The sequence below is a fragment of the Saccopteryx bilineata genome, chromosome 6 (assembly GCF_036850765.1).
Source record: "Saccopteryx bilineata isolate mSacBil1 chromosome 6, mSacBil1_pri_phased_curated, whole genome shotgun sequence".
NCBI classification, from domain to species: Eukaryota; Metazoa; Chordata; class Mammalia; order Chiroptera; family Emballonuridae; genus Saccopteryx; species Saccopteryx bilineata.
This window is the reverse complement of record NC_089495.1, coordinates 115,783,046-115,805,720: the sequence shown is the minus strand read 5'-3', so window position 1 is coordinate 115,805,720 and position 22,675 is coordinate 115,783,046. Positions and strand designations below refer to the sequence as shown.

At 36.5% G+C, this 22,675-nt stretch overlaps 1 non-coding gene across 1 annotated transcript; it reads left to right on the top strand.

Annotated features, from left to right (window-relative positions):
• The first annotated feature begins 21,471 nt into the window (after window positions 1–21,471).
• On the top strand, window positions 21,472–21,547 carry TRNAS-AGA (transfer RNA serine (anticodon AGA)). Its single transcript has one exon. It is a non-coding gene; the product is annotated as a tRNA-Ser (tRNA).
• The last annotated feature ends 1,128 nt before the right edge of the window (window positions 21,548–22,675 follow it).

The window sequence follows — 22,675 nt, the reverse complement described above, 5'->3', positions numbered from 1 at the left end:
AAACAAAATTGAGGGATTATGCTACCTAATAACAACATATATTATAAGGCCACAGTAATCAAAACAGCTGTCATAAAAACAGCAATATAAGTAAATCAATAGAACAAAGTAAAGATTCCAGAAGTGATCCCAGAAATATTAATCATACCAATAGATGCATTAAAAACATTTGATAAAATCCAAGACCCATTTATGATTAAAAAAAACCAACTTTCAAGTAAATTGGGAATTGACAAACCTGACCAGGTGGTGGCACAATGGGTAGAGTGTCAGGCTGGGATGCAGAGGACCCAGGTTCAAAACCCCAACGTCACTGGCTTGAGTGAGGGCTCATCCACTTGAGCATGGGCTCACCAGCTTGAGCTCAGGGTCACTGGCCTGAGTGTGGGATCATAGACATGACCTCATAATTGTTGGCTTGAGTCCAAAGGTCACTGGCTTGAGCAAGGGGTCACTGGATCAGTTAGAAACCTCTTCTCCAGTCAGAGTACATGTGAGAAAGCAATCAATGAACAACTAAGGTGCAGCAATGAAGAACTGATGCTTCTCATCTCCCTCTCTACCTGTCTGTCTGTCCCTATCTGTCCCTCTCTCTGACTCTCTGTCTCTGTCAAAAAAAAAGGAAAAGCAACTGACAAATTAACATTTGAGAAAGGAGGCAAAAACAATGATGTAAAGACAGATTATTCAATAAATGATGTTGGAAAAATTAGACAGATACATGCAAAAGAAGTGAAACTAAATCACCTGCTCAAATCATACAGAGGAATAAGTTCAAAATTGATTAAATATTTAAATGTAAGAGCTGAAACCATAAGAATTTTTGAAGAAAACATAGGCAAGTAAAATCTAGAACATTTCTTGTAGCAATATTTTTTTCTAATATATTTCCTCAGGTAAAGGAAACACAAGAAAAAAATAAACAAATGAGACTACATCAAACTAAAATGATTTTGCACAGCAAAGGAAACCGTCAACAAAATGAAAAGACATTTCACTGAATGAGGGAACTTAATCTCCAAAGATACATCTGAGAAGGGGTTAATATCCAAAATATATAGAAAAGTTATCTAATTCATTACCAAGGAAATAAACAATTCAATGGGCAAAGGACTTGAATAGCCACTTCTCCAAAGAGGACATACACATGGTCAACAGACATGTGAAGAAAGGCTCAATGTTAATAACCATCAGAGAAATGCAAATTAAAACCACAATGCGATATTACCTCACACAAGTCAGTGGCTATCATCAATAAATAAATAAATAACATGTGTTGGCAATAGTGTGGAAAAGAGGGAACCGTCATGCATTGTTGGTGGGAATCCAGATGGGTACAGCCAATATGGAAAGCAGTATGGAGTTACTTCAATAAATTAAAAATGGACCTGCATTAAGATCCAGCAATTCCACTTTTGGGTATATATCTGAAGCAACCCAAAGCACTAATATAAAAGAATATAAGCAACCCTATGTTCATTGCAGTGCTGTTTATAATATGCATGATTTGGAATCAGTCCAGGTGTCTGTCAGTGGATGGATGAATGGATAAAAAAGCTCTGGTACATTTACACAATAGAATAGTTAGCTGTAAAAAAGAACGAAATCTTACACTTTGTGACAGCATATATGGACCTGAAGAATGTTATGTTAAGTGAAATAATCCAGTCAAATACCATGTGGTTTTCCTTATTTGTGGAATCTAATGAACAAAATAAACAAGTAAAATAAAAAGAGACTAATATATACATTGAACAGGTTGACAGTTGTCAAACGGGAGGACAATTGAGGGGCTGGGTGAAAAAAATAAAATGATTGAGCAAAAAAAAAAAAGCCCCTATAAAACTCATAGACACAGACAACAGTATGGTGACTACCAGAGGAAGAGGGGTGGGGAGGTAGAAGAGGGTAAAGGAGGGACAAATGGTGACAAAAGTACACTTGACTTGGGGTAGTGAGTACACAATGCAATATACAGATGATGTATACAGAGTTGTACACTTGAACCCTATGTAATTTTATTAACCAATACCATCCCAATAAGTTCAACAAAACTTGAAAAAAAAAGTCTTCCTTCGGGTAACTAAACAACAACAAAAAACAAATAATTGGTCTGTACCAGTTTTGTCATGGAGAACAATTAACTGCAACACCTTCTATCACTCATGCCGAAATATTCCTGTTATTACTTGCTCCCATCATATAGTTGCTCACCTATTTCAGTTGTAATTTTTTCCTTCTCTAAATAGATTTTAAATTTCGTAAGAATCAAATATTGGGACTTGTTCCGTATTTCTTTTGTATGTGCAATACTACCGCCTTTGCCCTGTTCTAGTCATCAACAAGGATGATTATCCTTATATCAGTTCTACAATTCACACTTGTCCTTGCTACCTATGTATAAGGAGAGATTCACTTCATCAAAAATAGACAGATAATTACTCCTTGGGCATCGTTTAGTGGACTGATTATGAGAATTGTACTCCTGATATTTTAGTGCACTATTGTCATATTTTTAGCTTGAGAACTTATAATCAAAAATGCAATTATCCAGAACAACCTGGTATACATATGTGTGTACACTTACCTACACATAACCCCATGCATACAGGAGATAATGAGGTCTTCAAATAAGTCAAATCAATTTAAAATTGCATTAAACCTTCAGTGTGTGATAGATATTGGGCTAGGTGCTGCAGATAGTACAGAATTGAACAAAACCTGGCTCTGGCCTGCAAAAAACCCAGTCTAGTAAAGAAGACAGACAGGGATATAAATAATAGTAAGATGAGACAGTCTGTAATAAATACAACCCTGGAAAAATAAATAAAACATTGTGTCAATTACATACATAATTACAGAGGTATTGAATCACTCATTCTACACATTAAGCTATATAAAAAGAAGTTTCAATTAGTCTATCTCTTTTTCCACACATAGAATTTAGTATAAAATACTTCATATTAATTTACCTTTATTCCAAAATTATCTCTTTGTAATAAAGTTTTTAAAATTGATTTTAAATGGGTTGTTCTCTTCTACTAAACTAACATCTCTCTCTTTAAATGCCTTTTTACTTTGTTGTTTCTTATTCACTTTCCATCACTCCCTAGCATGCCGTCTCCTTTTATTCTTCTTCAATTTACTGTTCTATTTCCACCACTATTTTTTACTACTTTCTGTATCTGCAATATTGTCTGAGACACAATGCTTTTTTCCCCTTGTATTATTATCCAAATGGTGGGAAATGTGATTTTCCTTTTGTTACTACAGGGACTAAGCTGGGAGCAGGTCTGCCTCAGACTGGCAGGTAGTGTGTTGACTTCATGCAGAAGAGATTTCACAACAGAATCCAGGTTATTCTAAGAGTACGTTTATTAAAGCTGGGGACAGTGCAACAAAGGAAGGGTTTAGGATATAAGAAGCAGCAGGAGAGAGAGCATTGATGAATCTGCTTTGGATCACTGGAAAGTCAGAGAAAAAGAGGGTCTTGGAGACAGGTTCAAGAGTAAGCCTAGGACAAGCTGCTGCTGCCTGCTGCTCCCCGGGTTGCAAGTCCTGTGGAAACCCTCGGAGCAAGGAAGAAAAATATGGGCATGCTCAAGGGAGAGCGTGCTGCTGAGTCCTTTGTCTCAAAAAAAGGCCTCGAGTCCTTTTTATGTTTATACATTTTTTTCTTCAGCTGGTGGGAATAATAGGGGAGGTCTCAGGAGAGAGTCTTAATAGAATATTCCTTTTATTTCCAGGCATGTCCTTCAAAATATTGATTCATCAAAATGTGTATAAAGAGGGTTCAAGGTTATTTTCTGGTTAGTTTCATTTTTAAAGAGTGTCATCAAAGAGAGACTAAGACTGAGGACAGTTCTGTTATCTGTGAAACATTTGCTCCTAAGTGTCCTTGGTTAGAGAAGATAAAACCTTGTGACTCATTAGCTGGCTGTAAATTGCTCAAATTTTTTGGCCTTATTTAATTATTTTATCTCAATTTCACTTATTCCACTTGTCAAGGACTTTCCCTAGCTTCTTACTATCTGGACTCATTTTGAAGACAAAGTAGTGTCAGGAGGACAATAATCTCTCTCAAAATAACCCCTTTGATTCTGGATCATGCTAGTTCTTAGAGAAGGAACACATAAGTATCTTTCTTTTTAACTGTCCAAAGTTGCTGATCTTTTTGTATAATAAGTAGTTGACAAAGGTAAGAGCGGAGACACGAACTAACTACTCTTTGCCACACAATATTGAGCCCATGGTAGGAGATATGTACTCATTGACTGGTAATTGAACTTCTTTCAGTAGGATAAACATAGTGAGTATGTGAGTGCCCACTAGTTTCGAGTATAGCCTCCTGTGTTTGTTTAACACCTATTCACACGCAGTGCCTCATTGGATCCCAGTTGTGGGACTGTGAGATGGCCTGCTCCTGGATCACCTCCTTTGACAAAAAAAGAGGCTGAAGTCCAGTAACATCCAGTGATTCTCTGAGTGTCCCTGAGGAACTGGTACAGAAACCCTGGATTTTGAATTCAAAATCCAGTCCTCAATCTAGCACAGGGGTAGTCAACCTTTTTATATCTACCGCCCACTTTGGTATCTCTGTTAGTAGTAAAATTTTCTAACTGCCCACCAGTTTCACAGTAATGGTGATTTATAAAGTAGGGAAGTAACTTTACTTTATAAAATTTATAAAGCAGAGTTATAGCAAGTGAAAGCATATAATAATAATTACTTACCAAGTACTTTATGTCAGGTTTTCGCTGTTTGGCAGAATAAATCTTTATAAAACAACTTACTATAGTTAAATCTATCTTTTTATTTATACTTTGGTTGCTCCGCTACTGCCCACCATGAAAGCTGGAACGCCCACTAGTGGGCGGTAGGAACCAGGTTGACTACCACTGATCTAGCGGATAACCCTGGCACTAACATTTAGGACTTAAGAAGGACATGCAGTGGTTTTAAATTCATTAGGTAATTAACTTGATTTTACACTCTAAAATATTCATGATTTTAAAAAGCCATTAAGAATTCAAACCTAACTTTTATTTTCCTGTTTCCTCCTTCAAAATAATGCTCTGCTGATTTTGATTAAAAGGAGAATATTGTAACAACACTTTGGCTTCTAGCAGTGATGCTTCACCAGCCAAGCATGAGATGGAAGTTCAAGGAACATCAGTGGGGAAAAGGGAGCTCTCCTCATTAATAAAAGCAATTAATGTGTCCCCAGCTGAGCAACCAGCTAGCCTAGGGTGTTCTTGGTACACTGCAGGCATCTAAGCACCCTCTGTTAACAAGACGAGCTACTCCTGGCAGGAAACTAAATAGTCATTGATTTTAATTGTACTCTCCACTTTACAACTCCTGACTTATAGCCGATTGTCCTTAAGGGGAGAGTTTACTTTTTAGAGAGAACTTGCACTGTGTCTAGCCCTCTGAGACAGCAAAAGTCATCTTCATTTTGAAAAAAAAATAAAAGTGAGATATTTAATTTCTATAAATATCAGAGCAAGAACTTCCAGCCTAGTTACTTATTTGGAGTGACTCATGTCTGCTGAAGAGTCACAGGTAGAAACAATTGATATTTTCTGTCCTATTGCTTAAAAGGAAGTCCTAGTATAGAAAGCCCAGTATAAGCAGGGCAGGTTTCCAGGTTCAAAGTGAGATTCTGGATGGGATCCCTCAATCACTAGGACAAAGGAATCTATACAATTTGGAGAAATTCTAGCACTTCCCAGCCCTTACATAACTTCCTCATTACTTAGCTGAGCAGAATTTGGTCAGCTCTTCCAGATATCAGAGATCTGGTCTCTTTGTTTAATGATGGGTTTATTGTAAATGCATAGGGGAATAAAAAGGTGGAGAAAAATATATCTGCCATAAGTCCAGTCCTCATGGCAATGGAAACAAGACCCATTGCTGTCCACAAGACAGCAGAAGCTCCAGTTAGCCTGGCAACAGACACTGAGTCGCTTAGAACCCAGCTGTCCCCTTCCTGCTGCTTATTTTGTCTCCACTAATGAGTACTGACTCCTATTTTTCCTTCTCTAACTCTTGAATTCAGCTATTTTCTTTTGTTTTTATCACTACTACCACTTCTGTGGGTCCTGACAGTTGTATGCAGCAGATTAAAATTTTGTAGTTTTTTGATTGTCCAGCAGCTCATTACTAACTACTTTCCTTCCCAATCACATCAACTCTCCTAAGGAATTCTCAAGTGTGTGACATCTTGGTGAAGGTCTTGCCTCACTTCTCCTGCTGAAATTAAGGGGACCTGATCTTTCCCTTGAATTTGAGGACTCAGGGGATAAGCCTTGACTTAGACTACCAATATGATTATTTCTTCTAAAACTTCAAAACGTGAGCCAGTGACGCAAGAATTTACAAATGGCTAGAGTGCTTACTCGTCTCGGCCGCAGTAGCATGTGCAGCACATAGTGTTCCTGTGCAGGACTTTGGCTCCTATTTATTTTCCCAACTCTCTGTATTTCCTGTGTATCTCCTAAATTTTGTTTTTCTGAGATCCTTAGAAATATCTTTCCAGTAAATTTCATGTGAAACCTTACAGTGTGTAAGAATTGGGAAATTTTTCTTGTTTTGTTTACTATATTTAGTTCATTAAGCAGTGTCTGGCACAGAGTGGGGGCTCATGGAGAGAACAGAAAGTCAATTATTTTAGCTTGCAATCAAGTTTATATGACACAATCAGGAGAAATAAATCAAACAGATTCCAGTGGTCTTTCTGTGTTGAGACAAGTGTTTGGAACTCAAGATTGCTAAGAAGTTAGAATTTGTGGGGTAGAGTACTGAAGAGAAGAAACCTGTAACCAGAAAAGACTATAGATATCTGCAGGGAATGTTCTCGAATCTCTGATCAAAAGCTTATTTGTGCATGCACCAGACAGATAACTAATAGATTAAACAACAACCCTCAAAAATAATAGATTGAATAATTCACCAAGTTCACACAGATATTTCCCCCTCCTCCATAAGGTTTTGGGTAGAATCTTCAGAGAGTTATCATCTTAATCATTGGATTCGACTATAACTAGAATAAAGGGTGCTCTGAACACATCCTAACAAAGCTTAAAAGAAAACCTTGAGAAGATTAAACTAATTTGTAAGTAAAATTACTGTGTGCCAAAAATGTAATATTATTTAAAGAAATACAACAAAATTCACCATGCAACAAATTAAATTTCAAAATGGCTAGCATGCTAAAATACTGGTCATGAAAGAAAGGAGAAAAATAAAACTTACAATCAGAAAGAAAACAATAAACAAAGCAAATGGTATAATTAACAGACAGAGTTTTCACATCTACTGTCAATATCCTAAATATTCTTAAGGGTGCAAGAAAAACATAAACATAATAAGAAAAACTGAAGATTTCAAAAAGCTCAAATGGAACTTCTAGAGATTGAAATTATAATATATAAAATAAAATATATTCTAGAAACAACTAATAGCTTGTTATACTTCAAACAAAAGTTCAGTGAACTTGAAGATAAAGATGAATAGCAACTCTCCAAAATAGAGCAGCACAGTGGAAACAATGGACAGATTCAATGAACTGTGAAGTGAGATAATATCAGTCTAATGAATGTGTAAGAAGATGAGAAAGAGAGAGAGAAAGAAATTGAACCAGAGAAACACTTAAAAAGCAAGTAAATAATTGTAAAATTTGCTGAAAACTAAACCCACAATATAATTTTTTTTAATTTAGAAGTTAAATTTAATAGAATGACATTGATCAGTAAGTACATAGATTTCAGGTAAACATTTTGATAGCCTTTGAATTGTTGATTGTGTTGTGTGCCCATCACCCAAAGTCCAATCATTTTCTGTAACCACATATTTGTCCCTCTTTACTCCCCTTCCCCTACTAACCACTGCACTTTTATCTTTGTCCATGAGTCTGTTTTATTTCCACCTATGTGTGAAATCATATAGTTCTTAGCTTTTTCTTTTTATAAATAAATTTTTATTAATGTTAATGGGGTGACATCAATAAATCAGGGTACATATATTCAAAGAAAACATGTCCAGGTTATCTTGTCATTCAATTATGTTGCATACCCATCACCCAAAGTCAGATTGTCCTCCGTCACCCTTTATCTAGTATTCTTTGTGACTCTCCCACTCCCCCTTCCCCTCTCCCTCCTTCCTCCCACACCCCCCCTCTCCCCACCCCCAGTAACCACCACACTCTTGTCCATGTCTCTTAGTCTCGATTTTATGTCCCACCAATGTATGGAATCATGTAGTTCTTGGTTTTTTCTGATTTACTTATTTCACTCCATATAATGTTATCAAGATCCCACCATTTTGTTGTAAATGATCCGATGTCATCATTTCTTATGGCTGAGTAGTATTCCATAGTGTATATGTGCCACATCTTCTTTATCCAGTCTTCTATTGAAGGGTTTTTTGGTTGTTTCCATGTCTTGGCCACTGTGAACAATGCTGCAATGAACATGGGGCTGCATGTATCTTTATGTATCAATGTTTCCGAGTTTTGGGGGTATATACCCAGTAGAGGAATTGCTGGGTCATAAGGTAGTTCTATTTTCAGTTTTTTGAGAAACCACTATACTTTCTTCCATAATGGTTGTACTACTTTACATTTCCACCAACAGTGAATGAGGGTTACTTTTTTCCACAGCCTCTCCAACACTTGCTATTACCTGTCTTGTTGATAATAGCTAATCTAACAGGTGTGAGGTGGTATCTCATTGTAGTTTTGATTTGCATTTCTCTAATAACTAATGAAGAGGAGCATCTTTTCATATATCTGTTGGCCATTTGTATTTCTTCCTGGGAGAAGTGTCTGTTCATGTTCTCTTCCCATTTTTTTATTGGTTTGTTTGTTTGTTGTTGAGCTTTATGAGTTCTTTGTATATTTTGGATATTAGGCCGTAATCTGAGCTGTTGTTTAAAAATATCATTTCCCATTTAGTTGGCTGTCTGTTTATTTTGTTGGCAGTTTCTCTTGCTAAGCAAAAACTATTTAGTCTGATGTAGTCCCATTCATTTATCTTTGCCTTCACTTCTCTTGCCTTTGGAGTCAAATTCATAAAATGCTCTTTAAAACCGAGGTCCACGAGTTTAGTATCTATGTCTTCTTCTATGTACTTTATTGTTTCAGGTCTTATACTTAGGTCTTTGATCCATTTTGAATTAATTTAGTACAAGGGGACAAGCTGTAGTGGAGTTTCATTCTTTTGCATGTGACTTTCCAGTTTTCCCAGCACCATTTGTTGAAGAGGCTTTTTTTTCTCCATTGTGTGTTGTTGGCCCCTTTATCAAAAATTATTTGACCATATATAAGTGGTTTTATTTCTGGACTTTCTATTCTGTTCCATTAGTCTGAGTGTCTATTTTTCTGCCAATACCTTGCTGTTTTGATTGTTGTGGCCTTATAATATAGTTTGAAGTCATGTATTGTAATGCCGCCAGCTTCATTCTTTTTCCTTAGGATTGCCGTGGCTATTCGGGGTTTTTTATATTTCCATATAAATCTGATGATTTTTTGTTCCATTTCTTTAAAGAATGTCATAGGAATTTTGATGGGAATTGCATTAAATTTATAAATTGCTTTTGGTAATATGGCCATTTTGATTATATTTATTCTTCCTATCCAAGAACAAGGAATATTTTTCCATCTCAGTGTATCTTTTTCGATTTCCCTTAACAATGCTTTGTAGTTTTCATTATATAGGTCTTTTACATTCTTTGTTATGTTTATTCCTAGGTATTTTATTTTTTTTGTTGCAATCGTGAAGGGGATTATTTTTTTGAGTTTGTTTTCTAATATTTCATTGTTGGCGTATAGAAAGGCTATGGACTTTTGTATGTTAGTTTTGTATCCTGCAACCTTACTGTATTGATTTATTGTTTCTAGTAATCTTTTTGTGGAGTCTTTGGGGTTTTCGACATATAGGATCATATCATCTGCAAAAAGTGATACCTTTACTTCTTCTTTTCAGATATGGATGCCTTTTACTTCTTTCTCTTGTCTGATTGCTCTGGCCAGAACTTCTAGCACCACGTTAAATAATAGTAGAGAGAGTGGACAACCCTGTTTTTTTCCTGACTTAAGGGGGAAAGTCCTCAGTTTTATGCCATTTAATATAATGTTGGCTGATGGTTTATCATATATGGTTTTTATCATGTTGAGATACTTTCCTTCTATACCCATTTTGTTGAGTGTCTTAAACATAAAGTTGTGTTGTATTTTATCGAATGCCTTTTCTGCATCTATTGATAAGATCATGTGGTTTTTGTTCTTTGTTTTGTTGATATGGTGTATTACGTTAACCGTTTTACGTGTGTTGAACCATCCTTGAGATTTTGGGATGAATCCCGCTTGATCATGATGTATTTTTTTAAATATGTTGTTGTATTCGATTTGCCAGTATTTTGTTTAGTATTTAAGCATCTGTATTCATTAGAGATATTGGTCTGTAGTTTTCTTTTTTTGTGCCATCCTTGCCAGGTTTCAGTATGTGGGTTATTTTGGCCTCATAAAATGTGTTTGGAAGTATTGCTTCTTCTTCAATTTTTTGGAAGACTTTGAGTAGAATAGGAACCAAATCTTCTTTGAATGTTTGATAGAATTCACTAGTATAACTGTCTGGGCCTGGACTTTTATTTTTGTGGAGGTTTTTAATAGTTTTTCTATTTCCTCCCTGCTAATTGGTCTGTTGAGGCTTTCTGCTTCTTCATGACTCAGTCTAGGAAGGTTGTATTGTTCTAGGAATTTATCCATTTCTTCTAGATTATTGAATTTGGTGGCATATAGTTTTTCATAGTATTCTACAATAATTCTTTGTATATCTATGATGTCTATGGTGATTTCTCCTCTTTCATTTTGGATTTTGTTTATATGAGTCCTTTCTCTTTTTTCCTTGGTGAGTCTTGCCAAGGGTTTGTCAATTTTGTTGATCTTTTCAAAGAACCAGCTTCTTGTTTTATTAATGTTTTCTATAGTTTTTCTGTTCTCTATTTCATTTATTTCTGCTCTGATTTTTATTATTTCCTTTCTTCAGCTGGTTTTGGGTTGTCTTTGTTCTTCTTTTTCTAGTTCCTTAAGGTATGAAGTTAAGTGGTTTACTTGGGCTTTGTCTTGTTTGTTCATATATGCTTGAAGTGATATGAATGTCCCTCGTATTGCTGCTTTTGGTGCATCCCAGAGATTCTGATATGTCGTATTGTCATTTTCATTTGTCTGTATATATCTTTTGATCCCTACGTTTATTTCTTCTTTGACCCATTCATTTTTTAAAAGTATGTTGTTTAGTTTCCACATTTTTGTGGGTATTTTTCCCTCTTTTTTTGCAGTTGAATTCTAGTTTCAAGTCTTTATGATCAGAAAATATGCTTGGTACAATTTCAATTTTTCTGAATTTGCTGATGTTATTTTTGTGGCCCAACATATGGTCAATTCTTGAGAATGTTCAATGTACACTAGAAAAAAATGTATACTCTGTTGCTTTGGGATGAAGTGTCCTGTAGATGTCTATCATATCCAGGTGCTCTAGTGTTTCATTTAAGGCCAATATATCTTTATTGATTCTCTGTTTGGATGTCTGATCTAGAGTTGTCAGCGGTGTATTGAGGTCTCCAAGTATGATTGTATTTTTGTCAGTTTTTAGGTCAATAAGTAGCTGTCTTATATATTTTGGTGCTCCTTAGTTTGTTGCATATATATTAAGAAGTGTTATGTCTTCTTGATTCAGTGTCCCCTTAATCATTATGAAATGACCATTTTTGTACTGAGTACTTTTTCTATCTTGTAGTCAGCATTGTTCAACATGAGTATTGCAACACCTGCTTTTTTTGGATGTTAATTGCTTATAGTATTGTTTTCTAGCCTTTCACTTTGAATTTGATTTTATCCTTGTTGCTTAGATGTGTTTCTTGTAGGCAGCATACAGTTGGATTTTCTTTTTTAATCCATTCTGCTACTCTGTGTCTTTTTTTGGTGAGTTTAATCCATTTACATTTAGTGTAATTATTGACACTTGTGGGTTTTCTATTGCCATTTTATAAATTGCTTTCTGTTAGTTTTGTATCTTGTTTGATTCTTCTATTTTGTTTTTCTATCATTTTTGTTTGTTTGTATTCCATACTTCTTTCCTCTGTTGCTACCTTTTTAAAGTCATGTGCTTCTATGGTGGTTTTTTTCAAGTGTGATTACCATTAAGTAATGAAAAGTGTACCTACCATATTCATTGTAGTACCCTATCTTATGAGTGTTTCTGCACTTCATCTTTTTTTTCTACTGTTAATCTCTGTCCTCTCCCCTTTTTATTGCTTCTGTTGTCACAGTTTAAATTTGGTTTTATTGTGTTCTTGGTGAAGCTTTTGCTTGTGGTTTTGTTTTCTTTTGTTCTTTGAATCTGTTTGGAAAACTTTCTTTAGTATTTCCTGAAGTGGGGGTGGTCTGATGATAAATTCCCTCATCTTTTCTGTTTTTGTGAATGTTTTTATTTCTACTTTGTACTTGAAGGATAGCTTTGATGGATATAGTATTCTTGGCTGAAAGGTCCTCTCTTTCAGGGCTTTAAATATTGGGGTCCACTCTCTTCTAGCTTGTAGAGTTTCTGCTGAAAAATCTGATGGTAATCTAATAGGCCTCCTTTATATGTTGTATTCTTCTTTTCCCTGGATGCCTTGAGAATTTTTTCTTTGTCGTTGGTTTGTGCCATTTTCATTATGATGTGCCTTGGAGTAGGTTTGTTGGGGTTAAGAAACTCAGTGTTCTGTTTGCTTCTTGAATTTGAGGCTTTAGTTCTTTCCAGAGGCTTGGGAAGTTCTCATCTATTATTTGTTTGAATATATTCTCCATTTCATTTTCTCTCTCTTCTCCCTCTGATATGCCTATTATTTTTATGTTATTCTTTTTGATTGAGTCAGACAATTCCTGTAGGGCTTTCTCATTTTTTTTTTTAATTTTTGAGTCTCTCTCTTCTTCTCTCTGTTGTGCCTCAAGTTGCTTGTCTTCTATGTCAATAATCCTACCTTCTATCTGGCCTGTTCTATTAGCTAAGCTTGTTACCTCCTTTTTCAGTTCATGAATTGAGTTTTTCATCTCTGTTTGATTTGTTTTTATAGTTTCAATTTCCTTGGTAATATATTCTTTGTGATCATTGAGTTGTTTTCTGAGCTCCCTAAATTGCCTTTCTGTGTTTTCTTGTATATCTCTGAGTATTTTTAGGATTTCTATTTTAAATTCTCTGTCATTTACCTCCAAGTTTTCCAATATATTAAATTTTTTCTCCATAGATTTTTCCACATCTATCTGTTTTTTTTGTGTTTTTTTTTTTCATTTTTCTGAAGCTGGAAACGGGGAGAGACAGTCAGACAGACTCCCGCATGCGCCCGACCGGGATCCACCCGGCACGCCCACCAGGGGTGATGCTCTGCCCACCAGGGGGCGATGCTCTGCCCATCCTGGGCATCGACATGTTGCGACCAGAGCCACTCTAGTGCCTGAGGCAGAGGCCACAGAGCCATCCCCAGCGCCCAGGCCATCTTTGCTCCAATGGAGCCTTGGCTGCAGGAGGGGAAGAGAGAGACAGAGAGGAAAGCACGGCGGAGGGGTGGAGAAGCAAATAGGCGCTTCTCCTGTGTGCCCTGGCCGGGAATCGAACCCGGGTCCTCCGCACGCTAGGCCTACGCTCTACCGCTGAGCCAACCGGCCAGGGCTCACATCTATCTGTTTTACTTCTCTATCTTTTGTATCCATGATATTCGATTTTCTTTTTCTTAATGGCATCTGGGGGTGGTCTTGTTAATTGCACTAATGAGAATTAATAAAGAATAAAAAGTAAAAAAAGTAAAAAAATAAAAATAAATATAAAATAAAAATAAAAAATGGGAAAAATTTTTGGAAAAAACCCACAAAAAAACAATAATAATTTATCATTTCTCCTCCTTTTCTTTCTTCTCTTTCCCTCTTCTCTCTTCCTCCTTAGGAAAATATTGTGATGAACTGTGAATTATATTATGCTAAATGGATCAAAAACTGCCTATAACGGAGGGCCTGAGTTGGAGGGAAGTGTTCAAGGGTCAAAAAGGGAAGTAGGGACCCACAAAATGCAAAAAAGGAAAAATTTGGGTCAAGTATAAAATGATTTGCTTGTAAGTGATGGTTGACTAAGAGATATAATCAGAGGGATAGGAGGGAAACAGGAAAAAGAAAAAAAATAACTATTGTAATAAGTGGAATAAAGACTAAATAGAATGGAGATCCTGGGTTGGGAGGAATGCTAATGAGTTAAAAAGCAAAGTAAAAAGCACCCAAAATGCCACACACACAAAAAAAACTTGAGTCCCAAATTAAATAATTTGTGAATGAGGATTGAATGAGAGGAAAAGTAAAAGAAAAGAAGAAACTAATAGAAAGGGAGAAATAAGAAAAAGGGGAAAAGGAAAGGAAGAAAAAAGAAAAAACACAAAAAGAGAAAGAGAGTTAAGGGTTTTGGAGTGTAACTTTTATGGAGAGTAAGGAAGAAGAAAAGAAATAAAATGTAACACTTATGGGTAGTGTAGTTCAAGGAAAGGAAAGAATAAGATGAGCACCGAATAAAAGGACCAAGGTGGAGGAAATAGAAATAATAATAATATAGGCAAGAAGATGAAATAAACAAAAAAATAGTGGAACAAGTTATAAAGTCTGTGGATTTTCTTGATTTTGAGAGGTTAACTTCTTCTTCCTTTTTCTTTCCTCTCCCTCTTCCTGATCGGTGATTCTGTACCCCAGGCTCTGCCCCTGTGGCACACTTAGGTAGGGATTTGCAGTTGATGAGACTCTACGGCAATGTCATATATTTGGCTTCAGTCTCATTGGTAGTCAAGGCTTGTTAGCGTTTGCAGACTCTGACAGTGAGAGAGTTCGTTTTCCCGGAACCTCTCTCCTAGTCTCTCCTTCCTGAATTAGCAGCCTGTTGATCCAGCTATGAGGCTGCTGCCACCTCTGCCTGGGGAGTAAGAGGCTCAAAGAGCTGGCAAATCCTCACTCTATCTATACTCAATGCAGGGCTCTAGGTAAGGCTCTGGCAGTCAGGGCCGCCAGTGTAATCAGACAGGGCTGGGAGTCAATTGCTCTCAAGGTGACTTTCTATGAGCCTCCAAGCCTGTTCAGTATGCCAAGCACTCTGTGGGACCACTCTCCCCAGGCTTTTTGCACTTTGTAACCTGTTTTGGCTGGGAAGAAGATGCCCTAGTCGCTGCCTGTAATATAGAAGGTCTTAATATCTGTCAAGTCCCTCTTTTTAGTGTATATCCCTGAGTATGAAAGCTCTGCCAATCAGAAGTTGCCCCCACCCTTTAGCAAGAGGCACTAAAAAATATCACACCTCTTGTCTTAGATACCTGAACTGAGAGAGATCTTGTCAATTAGAGCCACGTAGATCAGCTGTGAGGTGAGCAAACTGTGGGTTAAGCTAATTTCAGCAATTGGATATGCCGATCTGCTACAGAAAGGACAGCAAGCTGCCTGTGTGCCCCTCCCCCATGCTTGATTGTTAGCTTGAATGGCTGGGTGAGGTGCCCCACCCACCCAGAGAAGCTCGGGCTGTAGGGAAGTTAAGCTTTGGTGCACTCCCCGCGCCACTGGCAGCTGTTGCTTGTGGCATGGGCGGCTGTTCACAGCACGCACAGGGGGGGAGGGGCTTCACGCGTGGGCTGACCCACCACAGGCACACTCTTTCCTCGGCTTGAATGAAGGTCCATGCTGCAGCCCAGCCTCCTCCACACCCTCAGCTCCCCCCAACTCTCAGTTCCAAGTGAAAGCAGCCCTTGCTCAGGTTAGTGAGGAAGGCAGTGTTTCTTTGTCCGACTTATGTCCTTCAGGGTTGATTATATATTTAGTCAATTTTTCACTCGACCCTACCTTCACCTTCAGTGTGTGGAACTTCCATATGCTCCAAGGATAGATTTTTCTGTCTCTGGTTGATGAACTTGTTGAAATTTTGGGGAGATTTGTCTGTCACGCTCCTCACAGCACCATTTCTCTGATGTCACTCCTAGCTTTTTCTTATTTACTTATTTTACTCAAGTTTCATTCATATTGTAAATTGTAAATGGCAATATGTCATCATTTCCTATGACTGAGTAGTATTTCACTGTATACATGTACCATATATTCTTTGTTCAATCTTCTATCAAGGGACACTTTAGTTGTTTTAGTTGTTTCCACATCTTGGCCACTGTGAATAATGATGCAATGAACATGGGGGTACATGTGTCTTTGTGTACCAATATTTTTGAGTTATCTGGGTAGATACCTTGTAGAGGGATTGCTGGGTCTTAATTTTTCTTAATTTTAATTTTTAATTTTTTGAGGAACCATTATAATTTCTTGCATAATGATTGTACCAGTTTACATTACCACTAATAGTGAATGAAGATACCTTTTTCTCCACAGCCTCTCTAACACTTGTTATTACCTGTCTTTTTGATAATAGCCAGTCTAACATGTGTGAGGTGGTAACTCATTGTAATTTCAACTTGCAGTTCTCTAGTAGGTAACAAAGATGAACATTGTTTTCTATATCTGTTGGCCATTTATATGTCTTCTTGGGAGAGTGTCAGTTCAGGTCCTCTCCCCATTTTTAATGGGATTGTTTGCTTGTTTGTTTCTGAGCTTTGTGAGTTCTTTAAATATTTTGGATATTTACCAGTTATTGGAGCTGTTGTTTGTGAAAACCATCTCCCATTTGATTGGCTGACTTTTTGTTTTGTTGTTGGTTTCTATCACTGAGCAAAAGCTTTTTAGTTTAATATAGTTCCATTCATTTATTTTGACCGTTACTTCCTTTGCCTTTGGGGTCAAATTCACAAAATGTTCTCTATGGCCAACGTTCATAAGGTTAGTGCCTATGCTTTCTGTGATGTGGTTTATTTTTTTGATCTTTGATCCATTTTGAATTATTTTTATGTGCAGGGGGACAAACTGTAGTCAAGTTTCACTTTTTTTGCAAGTGGCTTTCCAATTTCCCAAGCACCATTAATTGAAGAGGTTCTCTTTTCTCTATTGTGTGTTTTTGGCTTTTTTGTCAGAGATTATTTGTCCATAATCTGTGGTTTTATTTCTGGGCTCTTGATTCCATTCCATTGGTCTATATGTCTGTTTTTCTGCCAATACCATGCTGTTTTGATTATTGTGATTTTGTACTATACTTTTAAGTCAGTGTGATACCTTTGCTTTCAATCTTTTTTCTCAGGATTGCTTTGGTTATTCAGGGTTTTTAATGGTTCCATACAGATCTGATCATTTTTTGTTCTATTTCTTTTTTTAAAAAATGACACTAGGCTTTTAATAGAGATTGCCTAAAATTTATATATTATTTTGGGTAATATGGCCATTTTAACTATGTTGATTTTTCCAATTCATGGACATTTAATATTTTTCCATTTCATTATATCTTTTTCAATTTCTTTCAAAATGTTTTACAGATTTCAGCATATAAGTTCTTTACAACCTTTGTTAAGTTTATTCCCAGATATTTTTTCTGTTGCAATTGAAAAAGGAATTGGTTTTTATTTTTCAGTACATTTCCTGAAGTGTCACTGTTGGCCCATAAGAAAGCAGTAGACTTTTGTATATTGACTTTAATACTACAACTTTACTGTTTGTTTATTGTTTCTAATAGTTTTTCAGTGGAGTCTTTGAGGTTTAATATATACAAGATTATGGCATTTTCAAAAGGTGATTATTGCTTAAAATAAAAAAAGCAAAGATACCAAAATATATCTTTCAATTATGTTTTTATTAGAAGAAAAAGTTTAAGAAAATCAACAATAACTTTGATCTTTTTCTGTCTACTATCAGTGAGATTAATAATATGTATAATTTATTTATTTTTAAAATTTATTTTATTTTAATTATAGTTGACATGCAATATTGTACTGATTTTAAGTATACAATTTAGTAATTAGACATTTACATACCTTATGAAGTGATCAGCCAGGTAAGTCTAGTACCCATCGGATACCATACATAGTTATTATAATATTATTGACTATATTCCCTATGCTGTACTTCACATCCCCAGACAACCCAGCAATTCCACTTCTGGGCATTTATCTGAAAGAAATCGAAATCACTAATTCAGAAAGGTATATGAACCCCTATGTTCATTGTAGCATTGTTTACAATAGCCAAGATATTGAAACAACCTAAATGCCCATCAATAGATGATTGGATAGACAAGATATGATATATATCTATAATGGAAACTTACTCAGCCATTAAAAGAGAAGAACAAAATCTTACCAGTCACAACAACATGGATGAATCTGGAGGGTTTATGCTAAATGAAACAAGCCAGAGAGGGAAAGACCAATACCATATAATTCCATTTATGTGTGGAATCTAAAGAACAAAAAAGATGAACAAGTGTAACAGAGAAATAACTCTTAAAGGGCTTATGTGTGAACTCACCTGTCCCTCGGCTCAGAGCAGAAGTAGTCATATAAAAATTGCTGGACTTATGTGACAAAAACTCATTCGCTACTCTTAAAATGTTGATCTAAGGGGCAAGGAACTGCTGAGACACTCTCTGGAGGTGGAGGTTGGCAGGCAACATGTTTGCCCTCTCCATCTTCTTTGCTAAAGTCTGTGGGTGAAATTGTTTTTAACTTTAAGGATTTTCTTTTTATTTTATTGATCAGTGCCATCATTATGCTTCCGTCTCTCATGCTCCCGCTGACAACTGTCATCTTTATGTTCTCCCTCTGCCACACTCCAGAGCACCAGTGTCACCCTAAGGGGAGATTTTACATGCATGTGTTTTTTGTCTTGGCTGCCACTAAGGTAATGCCTCTTGATTGCCTGAGTCTTGTGGCTGGGGTGGGGGGTGGATTTCTATCCTGGGCTCGCTAGGACTGTGACAACCAGAGAGACAGTTCTTGGCAGGTTATCACCGATAGGGCATTGCAGAGACAGCAGTCTGAAACACATCCCCAATATTTCTTTGAAAGAGACTTGTTTGTCCTAAAGCCTGCCTAAGGGGCAGGCTTCAAGTTTGGCACACATTCCGGGCCCTATGAAGGTGCACTCAGGGAACAGAGGCTGTGGGACACAGTCTTTGCACTCTTCCTCTTCTTCACAACTGCTCACCAGTATCTTCTAGAAAGAGGCTTATACTCTCATAAAAAGCCCCAGTTTTTTGATTGCTGCTCAGGAGACACCTCCAGATTGCCTGTCTCTGATTGCCAGCGGACTTATGCCTGTGGTCTCTGGGACTGTATATATTTGCATACTTTAAAATCTGCTGCCTGAGGATATGGCTTCTAATCTGCCTGAATCTAGGTGCTGACTGAGATTCTTCCCTTGGAAACAGTGACAGGTCTTGGCACACTCTCAACTATTGGGAGCATTAATAATAAAATAAGCTGCTAAGAAGCTATCAAAACGAAAAATTAAGGAAGTAAATACACATATAATTGCATCAAAAAGAATAAAATCTTTAGTAATAAATTTAACCAAGGAGGTGGAAAACCTGTACACTGAAAACTATAAGACATTAATAAAAAAACTTAATAAAGACAGAAATAAATGAAAAAGATATTCTGTGCTTAGGATTAGAAGAATTAATATTGTTCAAAAGTTTATATTGATTGAAAATATCTACAGATTCAACGCAATCCCTATCAAAGTTTCAATGGCATTGTTTCACAGAAATAAAACAAATACTCCTGAAATTCAAATGACCCTAAATTGAAAAAGCAATCTTCAGAACAAAATAAAAAGAACAAAGCCAGAGGCATCACACTCTGCTTTCAACTATAGTATAAAGCTAAATAAATCAATACAGTATGTTAGTAGAATAAAAACAGACACATAGATCAATGGAAGAGAACAGAGAACTCAGAAATATACTTATGCATATATGATAAATTAATTTATGACAAAGGAGGCCAAATACTTAATGGGGGCAAAAAAAATCTCTTCAAAAACTGGTGTTGAGAGAACTGGGCAGTCATGTGAAAAAGAATAAATATGAGCCAGTATGTTAAATTATACCAAAAAATCAACTTGAGATGAATTGAAGACTTGAATGCAAGACCTGAAACCATAGAACTCTCAAAATAAAACATACATATTAAGTTCCTTGACATTGATATTTATGACGATTTCTTGGATTTGACACTAAAAGCTCAAGTAACAAAAGCAAAAATAAACAAGTGGGACTATATCAAGCTAACAGCTTCTGCCCAGTAAAAGAAACCATCAGCAAAGTAAAAAGTAATAGTAAGTGGGAAAAAGTATTTGCAAACCATATCTCTGATAAGGGGTAAATATCTAATATATACAAAAAACTCATACAACTCAAAAGCAAAAACACAAACAATCCAATTTAAAAAGAGCAGAGAATCTGAATAGACATTTTCTCAAAGACATACAGATGCTGAACAGCTACATAAAAAGATGTTCAACATCACTAATCATCATGAAAATACAAATTAAAACCATAGATAGCACCTCACACCTATTATAATGCTTATTATGAAAAAAGACAAGAAATAACAAGTGTTGATGAAAATGTAGAGAACATAAAATAGTTGTGGTAAGAATGTAAACTGATGCAGCCACTAAGAAAAACAATATGGAGTTTCTTCAAAAAATTAAAAATGAAAATACTGTATGATCTAGAAACTTGACTTCTGAGTATTTATTTGAACAAAACAAAAATATTAACTTGTAAAAATATATGAACCTTATGTTCACTGCAGCATTATTTACTATTCAAAACATAGAACCAACCTAAGTGCCCTCTTATGGGTGAACAGGTAAATAAAATGTGTTACATATATAGGACTACCCATAAAATGGAATACTTTTCAACCATAAAAAAGAAAGAAATCTTGCCATTTACAAAAACATAGATGGGCCCTGGCCGGTTGGCTCAGCGGTAGAGCGTCGGCCTAGCGTGCGGAGGACCTGGGTTCGATTCCCGGACAGGGCACGCAGGAGAAGCGCCCATTTGCTTCTCCACCCCTCCGCTGCGCTTTCCTCTCTGTCTCTCTCTTCCCCTCCCGCAGCCAAGGCTCCATTGGAGCAAAGATGGCCCGGGCGCTGGGGATGGCTCTGTGGTCTCTGCCTCAGGCGCTAGAGTAGCTCTGGTCGCAACATGGCGACGCCCAGGATGGGCAGAGCATCGCCCCCTGGTGGGCGTGCTGGGTGGATCCCGGTCGGGGCATGCGGGAGTCTGTCTGACTGTCTCTCCCTGTTTCCAGCTTCAGAAAAAATGAGAAAAAAAAAAACAAAAACAAAAAACATAGATGGACCTGAGGACATTAAAGAAATAAGTAAAATAAGTCAGACAAAAAAAAGACAGATATTATTTTATCTTTCTTATATGTGGAATCCAATAAATGAATAAATAAATCTCACAGATACAGGGAAAAGATTGATAGTTGCCAGAGGCAGGAAAATGGGTAGTTAAAACAGGTAAAGTGGCCCTGGCCGGTTGGCTCAGCGGTAGAGCGTCGGCCTAGAGTGCGGAGGACCCGGGTTCGATTCCTGGCCAGGGCACACAGGAGAAGCGCCCATTTGCTTCTCCACCCCTCCGCCGCACCTTCCTCTCTGTCTCTCTCTTCCCCTCCCGCAGCCGAGGCTCCATTGGAGCAAAAATGGCCCGGGCACTGGGGATGGCTCTTTGGCCTCTGCCTCAGGCGCTAGAGTGGCTCTGGTCGCAACATGGCGACGCCCAGGATGGGCAGAGCATCGCCCCCTGGTGGGCAGAGCGTTGCCCCATGGTGGGTGTGCCGGGTGGATCCTGGTCGGGCGCATGCGGGAGTCTGTCTGACTGTCTCTCCCTGTTTCCAGCTTCAGAAAAATGCAAAAGAAAATGAAAAAAAAAAAACAAAACAAAAAACAGGTAAAGTGAGTCAAAATTTATAAATTTCCAGTTAAAAAATAAATGTTATGGGAATATAATATACAGCATAGTGACGATGGCTAATAATACTTTATAGCATATTTTAAAATTACTAAGAAAGTTGACCTTAAAAGTTTTCATCACCAGAAAAAAAATTGTAACTATATAAAATGATGGATGTTAACTAGATGTATTGTGGTGATCATTTCACAATATATACAAATATTAAATCTTAATATTGTATACCTGAAATTAATGTGACCTTATATGTCAATTATACCTCAATCAAAAAAGAAAACAAGAAACAAAAAAGAAAACAAGATAAAAATCTCCAATAAACAACTTAACTTTAAACTTCAAGATACTAATAAAAAGAAAAAAATAAGCCTAAAGTTAGTAAAATGAAGAAAATAACAATAATAAGAACAGAAATAAATTAATAGAGGCTAAAAAGACAACAGAAAAAAATCAATGAAAATAAGAGTTGGTTGTTTAAAAAAAATTGACAAAACTTCATTTTACTCACCAAGTAAATAAAGGTGACTCAAATATACAAAATTAGAAATGCAAGAGTTAATATAGATATTACCACTGATAACATAAAATATAGATAATAATAAACTACTTTGAAATATAAATGTTAAATCAATTCAAGATATGAGATAATTAATTGTCAGCAGTCTTGCATTAAAAAAATTCTTCAAGGGGAAATAAAATGTTACTAGGTAAATATCTGAATCTCTATGAAGTAATAAAAAGCATCTGAAAAGGTAAATATGTGT